Source organism: Triticum aestivum, chromosome 4A (genome assembly GCF_018294505.1).
Source record: "Triticum aestivum cultivar Chinese Spring chromosome 4A, IWGSC CS RefSeq v2.1, whole genome shotgun sequence".
Lineage (NCBI taxonomy): Eukaryota > Viridiplantae > Streptophyta > Magnoliopsida > Poales > Poaceae > Triticum > Triticum aestivum.
Window position 1 is genome coordinate 355,288,427 of NC_057803.1, and position 22,993 is coordinate 355,311,419.

The window sequence follows — 22,993 nt, forward strand, 5'->3', positions numbered from 1 at the left end:
CCGCTGAAGAATACAGCCATAGTGGCCCAGCCAAAAGCTACCTGAAGAGTAGATTGCTACCCTAGGGCGACGACAAGGCGCTCGAGCCTGTGCCATTATCGCACAAGGCATGAGGACAACCACAACTTGGTCCAGGCAAAGCGACAACTCAAGCCGAACACCAGACCGCCCCACCTTGCTGTAAAGGCAAGAACAAAACAGCTCGGGGTTGTGCATACGACCGTCAATAGGACTTGGGTAGTAGACCAGGACATTCAAGAGCGACCTACGGATCGCAAAGACATACCTCGACACGCGACGACGGCCACCTATTCGGACGCGACAAACCTAGCCACGCCCGGGCCGAAAACCGCAAATGGACTCCATCGGAGGTACGTCGCAGTGTGGCCCAACATAGAGGCGCTGCACACCCACTTTGCTTCACAGACAAAGTAATGGAGCATCAATTCCCAAACGGTTTCAAACCCATGAATATTGAATCATACGATGGAACAACGGATCCCACGGTATGGATCGAGGACTTCCTCCTCCATATTCACTTGGCCTGTGGGGACGACCTTCATGCCATCAAATACCTACCTCTAAACCTCAAAGGACTAGCTCGGTACTGGTTAAACAGTCTGCTGGAAAATTCTATTGGCAGCTGGGAAGATTTGGAGGACGCCTTTCATGACACCTTCCAATGAACATATGTCCGGCCACCGGACGCCGATGACTTAAGTCACATTGTCCAGCAGCCCGGAGAGTCAGCCAGGTAGCTCTGGACTAGGTTCTTAGTTAAAAAGAACCAAATCATCGACTGTTCGGAGGCGGAAGCGCTTGCGGCCTTTAAACACAGTGTCCGGGATGAATGGCTTGCACGCCACCTCGGTCAAGAAGGACCTAGATCCATGACAGCCCTTACCGCACTAATGACCCGCTTTTGTGGAGGGGAAGATAGCTAGCTCGCTTGTAGAAGCAATAGCACCAGCGACTCGGGCACTTCCGAAATCTGGGGCGGCAATGGCAAGCCACGACGAAGTAAACACATCAGTCGCAATGATAATGAAAGATTACATGACACAGTGGTCAACGCCGGATTCAGCAATCCCATGCCCGGTCAACGGAAAAAGCCATTCAAGGCTAACATAGATGGACCATCCAATTTAGACATGATACTGGACCGACCCTACCAAATTCACGGCCACCCCAATAAACCAGCTAATCATACCAACAGAAATTGTTGGGTCCCCAAGCAGGCCGGCAAGCTCAACGCCGAACACAAGGGAAGGGGGCCGCCAGGCAATAGGGACGACGGAGTGGTTCACCAGCCAAATGTTGGGGGCCAGAAACAATTTCCCCCCGAAGATCGATCAAATCTGGAGCAGAAATAGCAGTTTGGCTTCCGTTGCCCATCTCATATACCTGTTAGAACTATATCGCGCATACATAACTACGCACTTAAGATACCATGGGTATTGGCAGAAGGATAATACGGACAAGTCTGCAAGTACTCCGGTAACATTTTTATCTACATTCCTTTTTCTTTCTTCATTAGCTCTTACAACCAGGTGGCACAAAGGAGAAACGTCTAAGGCCGACTCTATCGGAGTTCGCATCCGTACACTCACCTACGGGGCTACTTCCTTCAAGGATTACCCCTCGTCGAGGACAGGCGACACAGACGTGCGACAGGAGGTCCAAAATAACTTTTTGTAGACCGTACTCTTTTTTGAGCCTGTAACATGCCTTTTTCCTCCGCCTTCGACCCAGGGCATATCAAATAGCCGGGGTTGTGGCCTTTATATATATCAAGTAATTTTTGGCATATCGCTCAGGTCCCAGTTCACAATACCCGAATTAATCATCAGCGTCTTTCCGCAAATGAATACGCCTCCTATGGCTGTTTCACAAGATATACCCCGGCTTAAACTTGCCAGGGGCTTAGTACGGGAACAATTGAGTTGCCAACAAAGTACGAATAGCTTTTACAGCATACTTCGGCGTCGCGAGTTTGGCCTTATATGCATCAGCTCCGAATCATGTCTTGGGTCAATAGTTGGGTTGCCCGGCTCCTGTGCATGCTATCCTACATTCCGATCTATTGGCTAGGGTAGTAAAGGGAGAACTACTGCGATTGTGCTTCCGGTTCACCTGGCTCAGCACCTTAGTAGAGAAAGACGAAAACTGACTATCATGATGCGACGAGAGCTGGTCAACCACTCGATGACTTATTGGAATTTCTAGCGATTCCTCCATGTCATGCGAAGGACCACTTTTCTGTCAAATATGTACACGCATCGTATGAATAAGCCGCATACATACCAGGGCTTTGTCATAGACCCACCGTAAAACTCCTATGGCTAAGTGAAAGTGTTAACGCCCTATAGTCAGGTTGCCTGGTTCGCCGCATTGGCACCTCCTTCACGGACCAAGACGTTGGGTCAAGAGTGATCAAATGCTTTTCCGAACACCCCCGTACTTCCTATGAGGGGGCCGAAGCCGATGACTGGAAAACTTTCAGATTATATTAAAATGGCCGCACAGGAGGAACACAAACTTTTGAGCAATATATAAAAACAGATTAACTATAAAATTGTCTCGTACAAATCTCATACACCTCACTCGAACATTATGTATTTCGAGCACTCACCCTCTATCAAAAGGGGGGCCACTAGGACGTCTTCAAAATAATGCTCCGGTTCGTGGTGGTCCTTGCCCTTGGGTGGACTCTTCATTGCAACATCGATGGCCTTCATCTTCCCCCAGAATGTCTTGACTCGGGCAAAGGCCATCCGTGCACCCTCGATGCACACCGACCACTTCACAGCGTCGATACGTGGCACCGCATCAACAAGCCATTGTACCAAGCCGAAGTAACTATTCGGAACAGGCTCAGTTGGCCATAACCGGGTTATGACGTTCTTCATGGCAGCGCCAGATATCCTATGAAGCTCGGACCATTGGGACAACTACTCATTTGGCAACAGGGGGCGCTTCGACGTGCTGAATTGTGACCAGAAAAGCATCTCCGTTGCATACCCCTCTTGCACCTGGTAAAAGTGTGCCACATCGGAAGAACTCTTCAGCAAGTCTAAAAACTCGTCCAGAGAACTCCACAATTGGTTAAGCTCAGCATAGTTTGGATCGCCGAACTTAGTCTGTAGAAAAAATGGCTCACCAGCCGCAATCTCCCTAGCTTGCCGGATCTCCTCACATGCGGCTCTGGATTCAGACCGCGCTTCTCTTGCCTCTCGTAAGGCCTTGTCAACTTCAGCCGTTTTGGCTTCATTCTCCTTCTCAAGGAGTTCATAGCAGATAGCAGCATTTTTTAGTTCAAGCGCCATCGTGGATATCCTCTCCTCGTCTTGACGCCGAGCAGCTTGTTTGGCTTTTAACTCACCCGATGCCTTTTCGGCAGCCGCATTGCTACACCGGGTCTGCTCCTTGGCCTGGGCCAGCTCCGCCCGAAGAATTTCAACGGCGGCAGGACCATCTGCAACCATGCATATTACAGTATATGACTTTTGGCATAATGCTTATATCACAACAATGTATGTGAAGAGACTGCCCCGAATACATACCTTGCGATTCGTCAAGACGCATATTGGTTAGCGTAATGTCATCCCCGGCCACATCAAGCTTCCGTTGTAGCTCGGCAACATCCGTAATCTGGGAAGTAGTCAAGGGGAAGCAGCATGTGTTAAAGTTAATCAGATTAGTCCTTTGAATATTTCTTCTTGATCCTCTGTTCGCCTCCCATGGGAAGCCAACCCGAGTCTCAGGGGCTACTATCTATACACAGGTGTATTTTGCGAATAAAATACAATTGCACATGTTACAGTACAAACCTCAAAGCCTCTCAGTAGGCTCACAAAGGCCTCATTCAATCTGCTCTTCGCGGACAGGACCTTTTCAACCACCGTGCCCATCAGGGTACGATGTTCCTCTAAGATGGACGCCTGCCGTAGCATGTTCGTCAAGATATGCGGCGCCTCTGGGTCTCGGGAGGCTCCAGTAAGAGTATGACCACCCTTTGAATGGATTTGTTTATTCATATCCGACTTTATACCGGATTGCTCGGGGCCCTCATTGTTGTCCCCCGGACCTTGGGCAACCGAAGTATCACCTTTGGGTAATGTCTTCATCATCCCTTGCACCACTTGTTGGTCGGGGGAGACCCTCCGTGACGACACCTCGAGGTAGTCTGCCCTATTGGACGGAGAGGCCGGTGGGGGCATCTCGCTTTCCATCATCTCTGGGAGAAGGTCCCCCGAGGAAGAGGATTGTTGAGGAAGACTGTGTGTTGAGCTACAAAAAATATATATCCCAAGCATTATAAGAAAAGAACGGGGCATGTTTAAAAACATCCTTGTTCACTTACAATGTGACCTGAGGCTTGTCCTCGTCATGAGACTGCGCTTCGACGTCCTCCAAGAGCGAGCCACCCACCTGAGGCATCGTTCCTCGCTTAGGGGCCTACTTCTCCTAATCTTTGGAGGCGGCCCTTCTCTTCCTAGGAGGAAAGGAGACAGCTGCCCCCCTTCACTTTTGTGTTCGGATAAGGGGATTTTGATTCCTCCGGACACAATGTCCGATGCACCCTTGGAATAGGTGCCATCTTTAGTCCTCTCACTCTCCGCCTCGCCATCCTTCACAGGCATCCGGTATGGTGCCAGGGCTAGCATCCTTGTTAGAACAGGATTCGCTGGGTCGTCGGGCAAAGGGGCCGAAAACATAATTAGTTCTGCATTCTTTGTCCAGCCCTGGAAGAACATAGCTTGCTCAGTACCATATTACGGTATGCATAATTACAAAGTGTTCGGGAGCTAAGTGCTTACCGGGGGATCCGGACGGTTGCAGTTAAGGCCAGCATCTTCTGTAGTGTTCCGCTTCCCGAAAAATAACTTCCACATCCCTTTGTGTGTGGTGCCGAAGAAGTGTTGGAGGGTTTGTGGTCCTTCTAGATTAAGCTCCCACATGCGGCGAGACCTGCGCTGGCATGGCAGGATTCGGCAAACTAACATCACTTGGATCACATTAATAAGATCGATGTCTCTCTCGAGGAGGGTTCGGATGCGGCTCTGTAAAGTCTGCACTTCATCAACTGATCCCCAGTCCAACCCCTTGTTGACCCATAATGCAAGCTGTAACGGTGGGCCAGGACGGAATGTGGGTGCAGCTACCCACTTGGTGCTGCGGGGCTCCGTAACGTAAAACCACTCCCGCTACCATTGATTGGAAGTTTCGGTAAAAGAACCATTTGGCCAAGGAGTGCGGGGGAGTTGGCTAATCGTAGCACCGCTGCACTCCGCCTGTTCCCCGTCGACTACCTTCGGCTTCACATTGAAAGTCTTGAGCCATAAGCTGAAGTGTGGGGGGATTCGGAGGAAGGCCTTGCATGTAATGATAAATGCCGAGACGTGGAGGATAGAGTCCGGGGCTAGGTCGTGAAATCTAGTCCATAATAAAACATTAGCCCCCGGACAAAGGGTGAAGAGTGAACCCTAGCCCCCGGAGAAAGTGGGAGATGAATACGACCCTCTCGCCAGATCTAGGGCTCGAAATAACCTGTCCTTGAGCAGGAAGCCTATGGTGGACCCTCATAGTCAAATATCTAGCCACCCGAAGCTTTGCAATATCCTCCTCCGTAATGGAGGAAGCCACCCATCGGCCTTGGGAGCTGGGTCCGGACATGATGGGGAGGCTTGAAACAATGAATAGAACCTTGGGTGCTAGAACTCAAGGTTGGGAAGGCTGAGGAGATGTTTGGCATAAAAGACGGCCCTTGGTTCCTTTATAAAGGCAGCGGGTATTGAACACCTCCTCCTGAGCCTAAGAACCTGCCTATTCCCCAAAGGAATCTTTCCCGCAGGACGGTTGGGTTACCCACGCTCGTATCGATGATAATCCTGCAACTAGGGGACACGATCTCTGCTTCGACAAGACGTGTCAATGACAACCACGCCCCAAAAGATGGGACGGCGGGACGGGAAACAGTTCGAATAATGACCGAGAATCATGACCGTGCATTACTAAAAGTTGTCAGTAGATTGGATTCATAGAATACTATGCTCTCTACGGTTGTATGTTACAGGTCCGGACATGATCAATTCATCTGAAGACTATTTTGGAGTTCAGAAGGAGGAACCCGCCTTGCAATGTCGAAGACAGCACTACGCGCTGGATACCTTGTCATTGAAGCCAGGTTCAGGGGCTACTGAGGGAGTCCTGTACTAAGGGGTCCTCGGGCGTCTGGCCTATTAGCCATGGGTTGGACTGATGGGCTATGAAGATACGAAGACCAAAGACTGCACCCGTGTCCGGATAGGACTCTCCTTGGCATGGAAGGCAAGCTTGGCGACTGGATATGTAGATTCCCTTCTTTGTGACTAACCTTGTGTAACCCTAGATCCTCCTGGTGTCTATATAAACCAGAGGACTTAGTCCGTATAAGAGACTCATTATCATAGCCATACAAACTAGACCTCTAGGCTTTAGCCACCACGATCTCGAGGTAGATCAACTCTTGTAATACTCATATACATCAATATCAATCAAGCAGGATGTAGGGTATTACCTCCATAGAGAGGGCCCGAACCTGGGTAAACACCATGTCCCTTGTCTCCTATTACCATCGACCTTAGGTGCATAGTTCGGGACCCACTACCTGAGATCTGCCGGTTTTGACACCGACAACCGCCCCGAGGGAGGTCTTGGTGTCGTTCGCCTCGCGAGGGTCTTGAGTTGTTTTTGCTGGAGCTGGGCCGTTAATGGAGCCATGCTATTGGCCGCAGGCAGGCAAGTATGGGTACCCCCGTTCCCAGGACACCGACAGGTTTTCCTCACTTGTCACAAATGGGCTCATTCCCGTTGGAAGAGCACGGACCCTGGATGCGCTCCATGTTTTCGTAGATGGGCTACTTCCCCTTGGAAGAGCATGGCTGTAGGGTGCCCTCCCTGATGTCGCAGACGGGCTCTTTCCCCTTGGAAGAGCCGGAGAGGGTGCCCTCCTGGTGGTCACCATTGATGAGGTTTGACTTGGAAGCTGTGCATCCCAAGCCAGTGTTGTAGAACGTGTCCTTCAGAAATGACAAAAGGGACACGATGGCGATGTAGGATGGCAAATTATTGACAGCGATCCAGAGGATATCACCAGCGGGGCCATGGATGACCTCAACGGTGGTTGAATCTGAGGGGTTGGGGGTGGGCCACTTAACCTGTGACATAGCCCGCCTTAGGCTGTCACTGTCGATCACCTCGATGTGGTGAGCGGCGGTTGCCGCACATGGCTCTCACCTCTTGAAGCTCCTCGATCACATTGGTGATGAACTCCTGAGCACCTATCACACCATGCCTCCATGTGGTGCCCGAGCGCCTCCCTCATGACATTAGCTAAGTTAGAGGCCCTCCAGAAGAGATCCCCCAAGCCCAGCCCGAGGAGGGCGCCAGGCGTGCCTTCCTATGCAAGAGAGGGAGGCTCCCCATCCGTGGGCGTAGGTCCTGAGGTGGTGCCGCTAGAGACACCACTCTCCCGAGGGTCTTGGTGGAGCAGCTGCTTCTTCTTTCTGGGGACAGCCTCAGGAGGGTAGATGGCACCTTCGTTATCTGGGTCTTCGACCATTGCGGCCTGGTAGGCGTGCTTGAGGGAGCACACCGTATCCTACTCCTCGTAGGTGGTCATGATGATGTCGCGGTTCCTTGGCATCTTGAGGACATTGTAGCCATGATGGGTCACCGCCATGAACTTGGCCAGGGCTGGATATCCAAGGATGGCATTGTATGGAAGACGGATGTGGGCAATGTCAAAGTCGATGACCTCAGTGCGGTAGTTGTCGCGTTGGTCGAAGGTGACAAGGAGGCGAATCTGCCTTATCGGGGTGGTGGAGCCGTTGGTCACTCCTGAGAAAGGCTTGGTGGGCTGCAGCTGATCATATGGTACTTGAAGGCAGTCGAACGTCTCGATGGAGAGAACATTGAGCCCCGCACCACTATCGATGAGGGTCTTGGTGACAAGGACATTGTTGATGACGAGCGAGCAAAGCATCGGGAGGGCGCTGGCAGTTGCCATGCACTTGAGCTGGTCGGACGAGCTGAAGGTGATGGTGCACTTGGAGCACCTGAGTAGACATGTGGGCTTGAGCCTGAGGAGGGTCGCGTTCACTTCACGAGCGAACTGCTTGGAGATGTGCTGAGAGGCCGGGGCCTGAGCGCCGTCCAAGATGCAGGCGATGGCGCGTGGCTCCTGGAAGCCCCCAGCCCCCTCGTCCTAGTGGTGGTCGCCGTTCCTTCTTGGTGACGGTGGCAGCGGAGGGAGGCCGGTGTTGCCCTGAGGATGGTCCTCACGAGGCTGATCTCTCCAGGCGCCCTTGCGAGGCTGGCCCTGCCAGCGGTCCTCACGAGGCTGATCTCGCCACTCCTGGCATGGGTCGCGGACGTCCCAACATCCTCCACTTCTACCTACTCCTCGGTCGTAGCCTTCACCATTACGCTCGAGGCGTCGACCTAGGCGTCCATCGCGTATGGCCCTGAGCTCCTGAAAGTCATTGGTGTTGTGGCTATGGACGTTGTGGAAGATGCAGAACGGACGGCTGCCCTTGGATGACTCTGGGTGGTCACAGCCGCACTTCATCTCTGGTTTAGCCTTGAGCATGGCCGCCCCTTTGCGCTTCACGTCCTTGGCCTTGGCCTTCTTGTCTTCTGGGTCAGCCACTAGGAGCTCGAGGAGGGAGAGGTGCCCTTTCTCAGCTCTCGCGCACTTGGTTGCCATGTTGAACATCTCTAGAGTCGAGCAAAGGTCCTTATGGATGGCGAGCTCCTGCTTCATCTTGACATCACGGACGCCATCGGAGAATGCCGAGATGATGGCCTCGTCTGAAACCTTGGGGATCTTGAGGCGGACGCTGTTAAAGCACTCGATGTACTGCTGCAAGGTTTCCCCTGGCTGCTGCTTGATGTGCCGCAGGTCACCCGCGGCAGGCGGGCGGTCGGGGGTGCCCTGGAGGTTGGCGATGAAGCGCTCGCGGATATCTCCCAGGAGTAGATCGATCCTGTGGGCAGGTTCAGGAGCCACGAGCGTGCGCCATCCTTGAGAGCCATGGGGAACCAGTTCGCCATGACCTCCTCGTCGTCGTTGGTGAAAGCACAAGTGCCCCTGGGTGTTTATGTTCATGATCTATTTTGCTCTGATTTTGTTTCCCTATGTTCTCCCATTATCCAATACAAGATTCGGGGGGAGAAAGACTGCTAGGGAAGGAATTTCTTGAATTCATTACATATCTTTATCCTTTGGGAACATGTCTATATCCTATCTACATGTCATCCCAATCTTGTTACTCTTGTGGCTTCTTCTTTTTTTGCTCTGTGTGGTAGATGTAGCTATGTTATCTAACCTTGTTTACTCAGGTTAATCTCTTCCTAAGCCAGCTCAAGACCACAAGGTAAGTATATGCATCACACTCATGTGCATGAATATTTCTTGCTAATGTACATATTGTTTGCAAGGAGGAATCATGAACAGGAAGTTACAATTCCCACATTCACATCATTTGCTCCGATGCGTATATCCAAGATACATGTAACACATTGCTTGCTCTATCATGATTATGCATTCACATGCTCTTATATTCCATATTGACATGGATGCATACATGTAAGGGGGAGCCCATGCATGTTACATGTCTTTCCAAAGCTTTACATGTTATTCTCTATATCTTTATCTAAAACTTTGATGTATGTTGTCATCAATTACCAAAAAGGGGGAAATTGAAAGCACAAGTGCTCCCTGGGTGGTTTTGGTCATTAATGCCAACATATCTCTTGTTGGACTAATGTTTTCATCTAGTATATCTCAGACAAGTTCAACAGATGGAGTGGCGTGGACAAGAGGATATGGAACCCTTTCAAGATGCTAAGGACAAAGGATGGGCTCAATCTCAAGACACTACATTTTTTACTTTTAGTGATCCAAGATCACATTGAGTCCATAGGAAAGCCAATACTATTAAAAGGGGATGAGGTGTTGCTTAATGGCTTACTTGCTCAAAATGCTTAGTGATATGCTACAAAACCCTCAACCACTTTCTCATATCCACATATGTCCCAAACCAAAAGTCAAACTCGTCCCCACGAAAATTTTCCATCCGGCGCCACCGAGTTCACTTGACACAGCAACTGCCACAAACCCTAATCAGTTCGGTCTCACCAATGGGATATCGGTCTCACCAAGACGGGCATACAAACTCTCTATTACCTATTGCAATAATCTCGGTCTCACCGAGATATGCAATCGGTCCCACCGAGTTTGCTTGACCAACTCTCTATTTCACTTATTACCCAAATCGGTCCCATCGAGTTTGTGTAATCAGTCAAACCGAGATGAGGTTTTACCCTAACCCTAGCACATCGGTCCCACCGAGTTGATCATATCGGTCCCACCGAAAAGCCTAACGGTCACATTATGAACTGAATCAGTATGACCGAGTTTTCTAATTCGGTCCCACCGAGTTTGGTCAATTGTGTGTAACAATTAGTTTTTGTGTGGAGGCTATATATACCCCTCCACCCACTCTTCATTCTCCAGGAGAGCCATCAGGACATGCCTACACTTCCAGCATACATTTTTTGAGAAAGAACAAGCTACTCATGTGTTGAGGTCAAGATAATCCACTCCAACCACATAAATCTTGATCTCTAGCCTTCTCCAACTTGCTTTCCACTCAAATCATCTTTCCACCAAATCCAAACCTATGAGAAAGAGTTGAGTGTTGGGGAGACTATCATTTGAAGCACAAGAGCAGGGAGTTCATCATCAACACACATTCCATTACCTTTTGGAGAGAGGTGTCTCCTAGATTGGTTAGGTGCCACTTGGGAGCCTCCGTCAAGATAGTGGAGTTGAACCAAGGATTTTGTACGGGCAAGGAGATCGCCTACTTCGTGAAGATCTACCATAGTGAGGCAAGTCCTTCGTGGGTGATGGCCATGGTGGGATAGACAAGGTTGCTTCTTCGTGGACCCTTCATGGGTGGAGCCCTCCGTGGACTCGCGCAACAGTTACCCTTCGTGGGTTGAAGTCTCCATCAACGTGGATGTACGATAGCACCACCTATCGGAACCACGCCAAAAATCTCCGTGTCTCCAATTGCGTTTGCACACTCAAATCCCATCCCTTTACATTCTTGCAACTTGCATGATTTTCTTTCCGCTGCTCATATACTCTTGTCATGCTTGCTTGATATGTATTGTGAATGTTTAAAATTGTGCTAAAACTCCACTTCAACTTAAAGAAATTAAAAACTGCAAGTTTTCTTACTAAGTCTATTCACCCCCTCTAGACGCCTCTTCTCGATCCTTTCAGTTGGCGCCTCGATGCTCAACTTGTAGAGCTACAGGAACTCCGTAGGGTTAGGGGTGCCGTTGTATCGCGGAGTCAGGTCGGGCTTGAACTTGCCCGACCAAACGATGCTAGGTAGCTCGGAGTGAAGCCTCGGCAGCCCGCGGTGGTCACGGGAGCCCATCATGGAGGTGGAGCCTGGTCTTGGCACTCACGCGCCGCCACTACAGGCAGCGCGGGGTCTTGATGCGGTGGTGCAGGGAGCGCTGTAGCACCTTCTTGCAGCTTTCTCCTTCGCGCGCGTACGCCCTACGCGGCGGGTCAAGTCGTGGGGCCGCGTGTCTTGGGCCGAGGGCGACGTCCCGACGTGGAGGTGGCAGAGGTTCTCCATGGGCTACGTCGCCCGCAGCGGGCGGCGGGCGAGGCAGCGAGAGGGATGGTGCAGGGGAGCCTGCAGCCGCGCTGATAAGCATGCGATGCGGTCCAGCCAGTCCTCGTCGAAGTCATCAACGGGGCGGTAATGCAGGAGCTCACGCGCCATGAGCAGCGCAGCCTGCGCATCCACCGGCCCGCGACGAGTGTGAGACGACAAGCCAGCCGGAGTCAGCGACATGGTGGCAGTGCATCCATATCGCCACATGGAGGGGTGCTGTGACGAAGCTTGTTGCTCGTGCCTCGCCGAGCCGGTGGCGGCGTTGGCGGTAGGTGATGGAGAACGACGGGGAGGCCCATCGACGGGCGCCGTCTGGGTGACGCGAGCGGCGAGGGCGGCTCGACGCTCGGCACGGGCTCGACGAGCATCAGCCATGGGGGCGGTGGAGCGGCGGCGGGTCGACCGACGAAAGAGAGGCTTCGACGCACCCCTACCTATTGCGCCAAATGTCGGATTCATGGTTCCCCAGACCCTTGAGATTTTCGAACACTAGAGTGCGTCTGAAGAACTCTCCCCATCCATTCTGCCTGCTCAATGATTCCACGACCTAGCTCGATGAACCCAAGGGACAAGAGACACAGCGGTTTATCCTGGTTCGGGCCACCTTGCGGTGTAATACCCTACTCCATCTTTGTGGTGGATTGCCTCGAGGGGCTGAGGATGAACTAGTATAGTGGTGGAACAACCTCGGGAGGTGAGGTGTCCTTGGGCTCGACAAGCTGGTGGATGAGAGGATGATCTGAATGATCCCACTTTCTATGGTGGTGGCTAAATGCTATTTATAGTGGCCTTGGTCCTCTTCCCAAATGTAGGTGGGAAGGGATCCCACAACGGCCAAATTTGAAGGGGGTACACTAGTACAAGCTATCCTAACAAAAGTAGTCTTCGCCTACAAAAGGCTCTGGTGGTGACACTGCGGTGGGCTCCGTGATGACCTACGTCCCGTCGTCCTAGCGGTCTTGGTCTTGTTGAAACGATGTGGAAACATTTGCTTGATTCCTCGGGACTCTGCGCCTGTGCTTCACTCCTTGGCAACAAAGGGGAAACTGGTACGCTGCGCCCACTGGCACCCGCCTAGCCTTGGTCGTCATGGCTCACGTCATGTGAACCTCACGAGGTGCAGCTTGCCTTGATATCTCTGCTCCTCGGGAGCCAGCCTAGTGAGGCCGCCCGTAGGGAGGTCTTAGTGTCATTGACGGAGGGTATTGAGTTGTTGTTGCTGAAGCTGTTCCTCACGAGGTCTTGGTGTCATTGACGGAGGCTGCTCCTCATGAGGATATTGAGATGTTGTTGCTGAAGTTGGGTTGTACCGGGCCATTGACGAAGCCACGCCTGTTAGCCGTAGGCAGGCATGTATGGGTACGCCCGTTCCCAGGACACCGGTAGGGTTTCCTCACTTGTCACAAATGGGCTCGTTCCCGTGGGAAGAGCACAAACCCTGGATGCGCTCCATGTTGTCGCAGATGGGCTCCTTCCCCTTGGAATAGCACGGCTGTAGGGTGCCCTCCCTAATGTGGCAGACGGGCTCTTTCCCCTTGGAAGAGCCGGAGATGGTGCCCTCCTCGTGGTCGCTAGTGATGATGTCTGACTTGGAAGCTGTGGATCCCAAGCCAGCGTTGCAGAATGTGTCCTTCAGAAATGACAAAAGGGGCACAACGGCGATGTAGGAAGGCGAATTGTTGACAGTGATCTAGAGGAGATCAGCAGCGAGGCCATGGATGAGATCGACGGTGGTTGAATCCGAGGGGTTGGGGGTCGGCCACTTAACCTATGACATAGTGATACGTCTCCAACGTATATACTTTTTCACGCGTTTTCTCTTGTTTTGGACTCTAATTTGCATGAGTTGAATGAAACTAACCCCGGACTGACGCTGTTTTCAGCACAACTACCATGGTCTTGTTTTTTGTGTAGAAATAACAGTTCTCGGAATGCAACGAAACTTTTTAAGGAATTTTTATATAATATATAAGAATTTCTGGAGCCAAGGCCTACCGGAGAGGGGCCCCTGGGTGGGCACAACCCACCAGGGCGTGCCCCTTCTCCTGGCGCACCCAGGTGGGCTGTACCCACCTGGTGGCCCCGCAGACCGCAACGCTGACACTATAAATTCCTATTTTCGGAGAAAAACCAAGGAGAAAGAATTATTGCGATCCACGAGACGGAGCCGCCGCCAAGCCCTATTCTTCCTCAGGAGGGCAGACCTGGAGTCCGGTTGGGGGCTACGGAGAGGGGGATCTTCGTTCTTCGTCATCACCAACCCTTCTCCATCTCCAATTCCATGATGCTCCCCACCGTGAGTGAGTAATTCCTTCATAGGCTCGTTGGTCGGTGATGATTTGGATGAGATTCATCATGTAATCGAGTTAGTTTTGTTAGGGCATGATCCCTAGTATCCACTATGTTCCTAGATTGATGTTGTTATGACTTTGCTATGCTTAATGCTTGTCACTTTGGGCCCAGGTGCCATGATTTCAGATCTGAACCGTTTATGAATTCATCATTATATCCATGTTCTAGATCCGATCTTGCAAGTTATAGAAACCTACTATGTGTTATGATCCGGTAACCCCGGTGTGACAATAACCGGCCCCACTCTCGGTGATGACCGTAGTTTGAGGAGTTCATGTATTCACTATGTGTTAATGCTTTGTTTCGGTTCTCTATTAAAAGCAGGCCTTAATATCCCTTAGTTACCAATATGGACCCCGCTGCCATGGGAGGGTAGGACAAAAGACGACATGCATGTTCTTTTAATAAAGCACAGATGAATATTTACGGAATACATGCCTACATTATATCGATGAACTGGTGCTAGTGCCGTGTCGCCCTAGGTTATAACTGTCTCATGATGAATATTATCCAACAAGTAACCGATCCAATGCCTACGAACTTCTCCATATTTTTCTGCTACGTTCCTACTACTATCATTGTTACTAACATTATTGTTGCTGTCACCACTATCAAAACTATCAACTTTGCTACAGATAATTAATTTCCAGGTGTGGTTGAATTGACAACTCAGCTGCTAATACCTTCAAATATTCTTTGGCTTCCCTTGTCTCGAATCTACAAATTTTGGTTGAATACTTTACCCTCAAAAACTGTTGCGATCCCCTATACTTGTGGGTTATCACATAGGCTGTCGCTGTCGATGACATCGATGTCGTAGCCAGCGTCTGTGACATACCCACATACTCTAGCCCGTTGATTGAGTGCCTGCGGCCAGTAATGGTCGTTAGCTTCCTTGGCGACGTCGGGTGAAGAGACCGCGGTACACCTCTTTTGGGCCAGTTGCTCCTCGAGCTCCATGGGGATGGGGATGGGGATCTGTGGGAAAGGGGGTGTTTGGCAGGCGTCATCTAAGAAACTCAGTGCGGCCTGGGTATGGAGATCAGTGGGTAAGCTGCACGGGCAAACCGACAGATGTTGACAATAGAGGCCTTGTGGCAGCGGCGGGGACCTTGCTAGGGTTTCGAGCGAAGGAGGGTGTGTGTGTGTGCACGCGCCCGAGGAGGTTTTGGTGTGTGTGTGTGTGTGTGTGGAGGGGGAGGGCGGGGGTGTGTTTGTGGAAATGACGCGGGTGCTGAAAATTTTACTACACGGGAGTCAGACGTGGGAGCGAAATGCCGGGGCTATTGAAAATTTTGATCATGGTGTATCGCACTTGGTCCGGAGATAACAACCGTGTGTTATGAAACAGAAAAACCCTTGAGGCGGGCAGATATTTTCGACGGATGCAGGCGGGATTGGGAACAAGATACATCACACAAAGTCAAAACACAATAATTGTGTGTTACCAAATAGAAAAAATCTGCAGGTGAGTAGATATTTTTGAGAGGGGAAGCCTCGTGGAGCCCAATGTACTATGCAGATGTGTGCCTGACAGGGGCACCAGCGTGGCACATGGTTAGTTTGAGTGAACCATATCTGCTGCATCATCCGACTTGTCTGATGTTCATAAATTTGGCAAAAAATGACACGGGAGAGGGTCAGAACACAAACACGCTTGCATGTGGACCAAATTTATGTATGAAAAGGGTGGTTTGATGTTCAAATACCAAATGAAACTTCGATGTGGCACCTATCTCACAAGGCACGGTATTGCTTGCCCCCCTTGTGTCGGCACAAAGGGAATCCTAAGCTATGAATGCAAGCCCCCCCAACCAAGGTTCACCTAGAAAAGTGCGAAGTAGCTAGCAGCCCCCACCTCGTGTCAGCACAAAGGGAATCCTAAGCTAAGAATGCATGCCCCTCTCCAACCATGTTTCGCCTAGCAAAGTGCGAAGTAGCAGCCCCCCCCATACACACACACACTTTCAGTCGGCGGGCCAGACCAAGAATAATCCACCTTGGTCGTACAACCTCTCTCTTGTTGTTGGTCAAAGTGATGACCGTCCATGCGACCCCGGACATGGGCTATCTCACCAATAATCACGCAAGTAGCTCATCCCCAAAGACAACCACTGCATGCATGTGGCCCAAACATATGTATGGAGAGGTGTGTTTTTGAATACACAATGGAACAACTTTGATGTGGCACCATGATTTCGAACTAGAAATCCCCACAATGAGTGAGGGTTAGGTTGACGGTGCATATGTATGTTACACCACACTTCAAGCCGACGAAGCGCATACATGCATGCATGCATGCATAGTATATGCGCTCAAACTTAATTAGGTCTGAATCTCACCATGACCTATACTACGATAACACGAACCAAAGGATGAATGTGCCATGGTAACCAATCTTGTTGTCGGTCAAGGTGATCATGGATGTCAACGCGGGACCACGAATATATAGGCTTGTCGTCGATAACCACGCGAGGGAGTGTATCATTCGAAGACAACCACTACATTCATATGTATGGAGGTGATGCGTGCATGCATGTTTGAATACCATTTCACAACATTGCTATGGCTCGTGCATCGAAAACCATACAGTCCCCACACAGAGCGAGATCGATTCATGATGTGTCATTGTACTAGCCACTTCGACTCGATGGGAGGGATTCATGCATACACATGCATGTGTGTGTGCTCAAACTGTATCATGTCATCCAAGAGCATAGCCTATATATATCATATTACAAGCAAAATATAATCCCCTCCTAAGTCAAATTAACCAGTCTCTTTGTCAGGCAAAAATTAGTGATGGACCAAGCGGGCCCACAGATGGAAAGCATTGATATCTCTGATAACTGCTTAAGTGGGTGCGAGAGGACAACCACCATCACTTTGCATGTGGGCCAAACATATGTTGAATACCTAGAATGCACAACTTTGATGTGCCACATGCCTCCAAAACCGTAAACCCCCCATATAGAGCAAGGTTCATAAAGTGTACTACATATGATTGTCCCCTTCCTCCTCTTTGAAGCATACTATATGCTCCTACCATAATACAACCCAAAAAGAATCCTCCTCGATTGTGAAATTAATTAACCTCTCCCGACGTAGGTCAAAGTGATGCATGCATCGACGATGGCCTCATGGGCCCACAGATGGAAGCGTCACACGTGAGTGTCGTAGCTAGGATAACCACCGCATGCATGCATGTGGCCCAGGTGTTGTTTGATGTTTGAATAGCCAATTTCACAACTTTTATGTGGTACGTGCCTCGGAAATAGAAAAGTCCACACAATGAATGAGGTGTACTTGTTCATAAACGCGTACGTATAGTATATATTCTAGTCCCATCCCACCTCTCCGACGCGTACTATATACCACCATAACACAAACAAAAAAGATTCTACCTTGCTGGTGAAATTAACCTCACTGTCGGCTGTTCGTCAAAGTGATGGAAGATGACCTCGTGGGCCCATAGAAAGCATCACACGCGAGTATCGAGTGTCATGTAGGACAACCATTGACTACATGTGGCCAAAACATGTATGTATGAAAGGCTTGTGTAATGTTTTAAATAACGAATTCATGACTCTGAAGTGGCACCTGCCTAACAAACCGGCGAACCCACACGGTGCCTCACAACTCGTAGTGTACGGCGAGCCACCTGCCACCCCCCAGATGCACACACCAACACACATAGCGCGAATACACCTCAACTACAATGCATGTTAAATTATCGCGCGGTAAACATATGTTACCAAAGGAGGGACATTTTAATTTAAAAAAATAGATATCATTAAGATGTTTAGTAAATTAATTGATTGATTTTCTACTAGTATAATGTGCAAAAATCAAATTTGAGCTACATGCTATCGGCGTTCTGGGAATGGGGGTCCCCAGACTTGCCTGCCTGCGGCTTGCGGCGTGGCTCAAAGGGGGCCCTAGCACGGCCCATCTTCACCAACACAAACCCAAGACCCTCGCGAGGGGACAAGCCTCGCGGGGCGAACGACGTGAAGCTTCCTCAGGCACGGCCTCGTCAGGCTGGCTCACGAGGAGGAGGAGAGATCAAGGCGGGGTACCTCACGAGGTGCCCATGATGCAAGCCATGACAACTCAGGGCGCCAGGCGGGTGCCAGCCCGCGCAGCGTCCTCCTTTCCTCTTTGGTGCAAAGGGGGCAAGCGCAGCCGCGGAGTACCGAGGCATCAGGCAAAGGTTGCCATTTCGGTGCAACAAGACCAAGACCAGTAGGACTACGAGACGGAGGTCACCGTGGAGCCCAAGACGGCGTCATCACCAGAGCTTTGCGCAGGCGAAGACTACTTTTGTCAGGGTAGCTGATACTTGTTGTCCTCCTTCAAATTAGCCCTCCATTTTTGGCTCCCTTCCCGCTCAATATTTGGGAAGAGGACCAGGGCCTCTATAAATAGGACCAGCCACCCACATAGAGGGGAGGATGAAAAAGAGGTAGGAAGGAAGAGGCTCGTTAGAAAGGTCAGCCAAAGGAGAGCAGAGAGAGAGAGAGAGAGGTGGCTGAACTCCTCCCAGCAGTTCATCGCCTCAGCCAAGAACAAACCCTCGTGAGGCTGTTCTTCCTTGTATTGTTCATCATCATCAGCCCAAGGGGCAATCCACACACCACACACTGGAGTAGGGTATTACACCACAACGGTGGCCCGAACCAGTATAAACCCTGTGTCTCTTGTGTTGTTCTTTCCTTAGTTTAGATCTTAGCATGGCGGAGGGGTGCAGGTAGGTAGGAGGCGAAATCTCCGCGCGCACCCCAGTGTTCGAACCTCAAGGGTCTGCCGGAACCCGAAATCCGACATTTGGCGCGCCAGGTAGGGGTGCGGCGGAATTCGTCTTCCATCGCCCCGTTCTCCTCCGACCGTCACGACCATGTCTGACGCTCGTCGGGCCCGCGCCGAGCGCTGGGCCGGACTCGTTTCCCGCGTCGCCCAGACGGCCCCTGTCGGCCGGCATCCACGCCGTTCCCCGTCACCTGCCGTCAATGCCGCCACCGGCCCGGCGGGGGACGAGCGGCAAGCATCGGCCCAGCATCCGTCCGTGCGGCAAGACGGCCGCACCGCAACTCCCTCGCTCGCCCCAGCTGGATCTTCGTCCCGCGCGCTCCGCGCGCCCATGGAGGCTCGGGCTGCACTCATCGTGGCAAACGAGCTCCTACGCTACCGTCCCGTCGACGATGTTTACGAAGAATGGCTCGACCGCGTCGCCGAGCTCGTCCGCGCTGCAGGGGGCTCTTCCGCGTCGTCCATTCCGCTACACCGCACCCCGCCCCGCGCGGGCGAAGAGGCTCCGGCGGCGCCCCGGCCGCCTCCTCCTCAAGAAGACGCCATGGCTCCAAGGCGCATGCCCCTTGGGTGGAACCCGCTCCGTCAGGTGCCAGCGCAGCAAGAACAGAGCTGCCAAGAAGTCCCTCGCCCGCCAGAAGCTGCCCGGGCACTCCCTGCTCCAGCACGTCGCGACCATCCCCCTGCTCCAGCGCGTGGGGACATGCAAGACCAGGCTCTCTGTCACCTAAGGCCTCCCGTGGCCACAGCAGGCTGCCGCGCCTACATCACTGAACTACGCAGCATCGCATGGCCCGGCAAGTTCAAACCAGACCTGCCTCCTCGCTACGACGGCACGGCCGACCCTGTGGAGTTCCTCCAGCTCTACGAGCAGGGCATCGAAGCTGCCAACGGAGACGAGAAGGTCATGGCGAACTGGTTTCCCATGGCGCTCAAGGACGAGGCCTGCACCTGGCTCCTGAACCTGGCTCCAGGCACAATCTCCTCCTGGGATGAGATGCGTACCTGCTTCATCGCCAACTTCCAAGGTACTCGCGACCGGCCACCCGCCGTGAGCGACATGCGCCGCATCAAGCAACAACCCGGGGAGACCCTGCAGAAGTACATCCAGCGCTTCAACGACGCACGCCTCAAGATCCCCAAGGTGACTGAGGAGGCCATCATCTCAGCTTTCTCCGACGGAGTGTGCGACGTCAAGATGAAGGAGGAGTTGGCGATGCATGAAGACCTGTGCACTTCCTTGGAGCTGTTCAACTTGGCAAACAAGTGCGCCAGGGCTGAGGAGGGGAGTCTCTCCCTCCTCGAGCTGCCTGCCGCAGACCCAGAAGAGAAGAAGCTCAAGGCCAAGGATGTGAAGCGCAAGGGGGCTGCAGTGCTCGCGGCAGAACCAGACACCAAGCGGGGCAGAGATCAGCCCAAACCTCCCAAGGGCAGCCAGTACTACGTGTACCACGACCTCCACACCCACAACACCAATGAATGCCAAGAACTCTGAGCCGTGCGTGAAGGAAGGATCGGCCGTCGCCCCAACCGCGGTGACCGGGGCTACGGTCGAGGAGGAGGAAGAAACACAGGACGCTGGGAAGACCGTGGGCCGCGCCAAGGGTGGCGTGACCAACCTCGTGAGGATCGCTGGCAAGACCCGCCTCGCGAGAGAGGATGGAGGGATCAGCCTCGCGAGGATCGCCTGCTAGGCAACGCAAGACTCCCACTGCTGCCGCCACTGCCAAGGAGAAACGAGGACCGCCATCAGGACGAGGAGGCTGGGGGCTTCCAGGAGCCGCGCGCGATCGCCTGCATCTTGGGCGGAGCACAAGCCCCAGCCTCTCAGCGCATCTTCAAGCAGTTCGCCCGTGAAGTGAACGCAACACTCCCCAGACTCGAAGCCACATGTCCTCTCAGGTGGTCGTCCTGCGCCATCACGTTCAGCTTGGCAGATCAGCTCAAGTTTGCGGCAACAGCCGGAGTCCTCCGATGCTTTGTTCCCCAATCATCAGCAACATGGTGGTCACCAAGACCCTCATCGATGGCGGGGCAGGGCTCAACGTCCTGTCCGTGGAGACGTTCAACAACCTCCAAGTGCCCTACAGCCAGCTTCAGCCAACCAAGCCCTTCTCCGGCATCACTGACGGCTCCACGGTCCCGATTGGGCAGGTCCGCCTCCCTGTCACCTTCGGGGCACGCGACAACTACCGCACCGAGCTCATCGACTTTGACATCGCTCACATTCGCCTGCCGTACAACGCCATCCTTGGATACCCAGCGCTGGCCAAGTTCATGGCCGCAACTCACCACGGCTACAACGTCCTCAAGATGCCAGGAAGTGGCGGAGTCATCACGGTGCCCTATGAAGAGAAGGACGCGGTGTGTTACCTGGAACGAGCCTTTCAGGCCGCATCACTGGAAGACCCGGATAGCGGAAGCACGAGGCTTCTCGAGACCACCCCCAAGAAGAAGAAAACATTGTCCGGCTCGACCACTCAGGAGGCAGGCCCCTCTGGGCCCGCGCCTGCCCAGGGGGAGCCTCCCTCCATCACATAGGAAAGCGCGCCTGGCTCCCTCCTCAGGCAGGGCTCGGGGGCTCTCCCCTGGAGGGCCACCGACCTAGCTACGGTCACGAGGGAGGCGCTTGGGCACCACATGGAGGCGTGTTTTGAAGCACGTTTCCCTCAAGAAGGAGCAAGGCAAGGAGATCCAGACCCACAGGAGTTCGTTAGCAAGGCCATTCAGGAGCTACAGGAGTCAAGAGTCATGAGAGGAGCCCGTCGCCTACCAGAAGTGGCCCCCCATCCAGGCGAGGATGGTGGGCTGCGCGTCTGCATCGACATACTAGGGCTCAACCGAGTCGCCTCTCTGGAGCGCCTCTGGCCCTCGCGAGTGGGGCGCTGCGGAGGTCCACCCCACAGCTACATTCGCATGCCTTACGGCTTGCCGAACGTGGCTGACGCGTACCAGCGCCTCATGAGGGGCATCACGGAGGTACAAGAGGCCAGGCGTTCCGTAGCCCTGGCGGAGATGGAGATGGCCCGCGAGGAGCCGCCAGCGCCTCCGGAGCCTCCCGAGGCCCCTGGGCCTGGGGGCTCGTGAGGATCGGCTCCCGCAGCCCCCTGGGCCTGCTTCACCAACACCCCTTCGTCCTGAACATCATCAGATGACATCTTTCGAGTTTTACTTCCAGCTGGGAGCGCCCCCAGGGCTGCATTATTCCCAGGCCGTGTGGGTCCGTCCCTGCGGCATGTATCCCTTTGTTCCATGTTGTTAGCTTAACTTGTTGGGGGCACCCCTCAGGCTGCATGATCCCCAAGCCGCTCGGGCCAGGCCCAGTGGCATGTATCCCGTTTGCGTTTATTTCCGATTATGCGTTAGACCCACCATGCTTGATTATTTGATGCCGGTCTATGGCACCTCTTCTCCTCCATGTCGACTACTTGCACGTTAAAGGGGGGGCACCTGAGCATCGCGACTCAGGGCTCTTACTGGCTCTCTAGCCCTCATTCTCTGGCTTTGTCCATGGCATCGCGACCTGGCATACCATCGACGGCTGAGACCAGCTCGAGGGTCGGGACCCGAGGACGTAGAGTGCCGACATCTAACCAAATTTGCAGGGACACAGCACAAGATAAGGCCCAGTGCTAGGCGCAACCCGCCTAGAGGTAGGGCCCTATGAGTCCCGCGCTGGCTCACGGGTGCCAAGACACCTCGCCAGGCCCTACCGTGCCAGCCACGTGTCTGGGCGGGGCTGTACACGCCCCGGGGGATCCTCCCGGAGGGGGCCCCCTCCCACGTACCAGTGGAAGCACCATGCTCCGCGCTGGCTGACGACACTGCCGAGGAGCGGCTATGCCCATACACATACGGTAGCACTATGCTCGCGCTGGTGATAAACAACTAAGGGTGGCCCCCGGGCCGCATCAACCTCAGGGAGCCCAGAGCTTAGTGTCTAGACTCATCGTAACGCCTCCCCTCGGGAGTGCCGCGCGAGGGGGCTGGGCACGGGGGCTGCGCCTGGGTCACACCCAGACGCACGCTGCCCGGCCAGGTCCCCCCCGGGCCTGGTTCGTCGCACGTCTCTCCCCGAGCGGAGC